At 37.9% G+C, this 2,211-nt stretch overlaps 1 pseudogene; it reads left to right on the top strand.

Moving 5' to 3' along the window:
- Positions 1-1,240, top strand: part of LOC102822106 — a 96,285-nt pseudogene extending 95,045 nt beyond the window's left edge.
- The last annotated feature ends 971 nt before the right edge of the window (positions 1,241-2,211 follow it).

Genomic DNA, 2,211 nt, shown 5'->3' with positions numbered 1-2,211 from the left:
AAAAAAAAGGTTGAAGATGTCATGATACTCATTGTACTTAGATCCACAACCAACACTCGTAGATGCATTCAAGAAACCAAACAAGGTATTGCACTTGGCAAATATTTTGCCAAAGACCTTTCTGTAAATTTAAAATGCAAAGACGTTACTTTCAGGATTTGGTAGGTCTGATGCAAACCCTGTTAGCTTCCAAAGAAAAACCTGGACAATGGATATGGAAAAACAGAGAAGTACTGATGTCTTTGAATTATGATGTTGAGGGAAATATTAACGGACATTGACTGTCAGAAGACCATACAAATCTATCTTGGAGGAACTACAGTCAGAAAGTTCTTTAAACAAAGGATGGCAAGGCTTTGTATCCAGTACTTTGGTCATGCTATTAGGAAGGTCCAGTGTATGGAGAAGGACATCATGCTTGGTACATCAAACTGTCAGCAAATCTACAAAGACCCTTATGAGATGAAGTCATACAGTAGCTGCAACTCTGAATTCAAACAAAGCAACAATATCTACTTTCAATTCTTTATAAAACAGAATTTTTATCATATTTATTATCATAGGAATTTTAACATCAAATTTCAATGGTCTGAAAATAATTATATATATGGCACTGAGGGCTAATGTGTCACAATGCAAAGTCAGTGGTCCAAGCTCACCAGCTGCTCCTTGGAACCCCTATACAGGGTCCTGGTGGCACTTAACAACAATAATCTTGTATCATGCCTTATTTTTAGAATTGTGTTCACTTCTGAAATTTTTCTAGTCCTTTAGGATAGATATTAATATATAAATATAAATTGTGGGCCCTCTGGGTCAGCTGACCAGCGGGGCTCTCAAGTCATTTTCAGCGGCTCACTTCTGCCTTAGAGTCACCATCATCATAGTCAGTCAGTCGCAAATCATTCAGCAGCTATTCCAAGGGCAGAAGCGCGCTGCGGAGAAGGTGCCCAAGGCCCTCAAACGATAGAACCGAAGACTGAAGCAGGCCAAAGAAGAAGCACAGGCTGAAATTGAACAGTGATGCCTGCAAAGGGAGAAAAAGTTCAAGGCCAAGGAAACTGAGGCTCTGAGATCCCATGGCAGCTGCAGCAGTAAAGTGGAGAAGGAGACCCAGGAGAAGATGACTGTCCTCCAGACCTACTTCTGACAGAACAGTGATGATGTCCTGGATATCCTCTTGACCTTTGTCTATGACATCAGACCAGAAATACATGAAAGCTACTGCATAAATGGATAGGGAAGAAGGACACACTTGTGACATGGATTGGCATTTTAGATGCTGTCACATGGAATAAGAAACTTTAGCAAAGCTAGAGTTTATTATTCTTGTGAGAAAGCATTACATTTCCCTGTGTATTATGTTCCTTCACTTTTTGAAAAGGAGTAAACCTAGTACTTTGCATAGACTAGAGCTTATCCAAAGATTTCATCCCTTTAGCTCATATTTCTTACACATTTAATGGGTATACACTTTTTGTATGCTTTTTAGCTGAAGCAACATATATAGGTATATGACTTTTCTTTATTAGATAACTAGGATTTTAAAAAATTATTTAAGAAAGAAATGGGTTAAATATTTCGTTTCCCTAGACCTTTCTTGATGGTCAGGGGCTTTATAAATGAAAAAGTAGTAAGTAGCTATTTTGTAACTTGTCTGAACAGCAACCAGCCATAAAAATAATTCTTTTTGTTTAAGTATTAGAACAATAAGTACAGATTTCCTCCACTTTCCGGAAGTAGAGTGTTCTGTGAAACTTTTGTAAGCCGAGATGACATAAATCGAAGAAGCAATTATTATTCATTTATATGGGAAAACTTTTTGAGTCTTCCTAGACAACCCCCCAAATAGCCTACCAAATCATATCCAGAAAACCTAAAATCATGCAAACACGTATTGTTCGCCACTAAAGCTCAAATTGGTGCTGGATTGATGTTGAGAAGCATGTTGAGTATGGTGCTCAAGGTAGGAGCTTGGTGGTACCACTTTGCTGTTTGGGGTGCATGCTGTCTCTTGGGCTGACTGGAAAACACTGCTAGTTTTGCTTTCCCTACTTAATAAAAAAAAATAAAAGCAAAAATATTTTTTGGATTTCTTTCTTTCAAGTGAAAATAGGCACTGATGTAGGTGTTTGCAAATGCAAAGTGTCATAGAATGAACTTTCGAAGAGTGGAGGATACCTGTAGTAATCTAGTTTGGACTGCTTTTAG

This window comes from Chrysochloris asiatica, unplaced genomic scaffold (assembly GCF_000296735.1).
Source record: "Chrysochloris asiatica unplaced genomic scaffold, ChrAsi1.0 scaffold00153, whole genome shotgun sequence".
Lineage (NCBI taxonomy): Eukaryota > Metazoa > Chordata > Mammalia > Afrosoricida > Chrysochloridae > Chrysochloris > Chrysochloris asiatica.
Note: the sequence above shows the minus strand (reverse complement) of the source record. Positions and strands in the feature narration are given on the sequence as shown.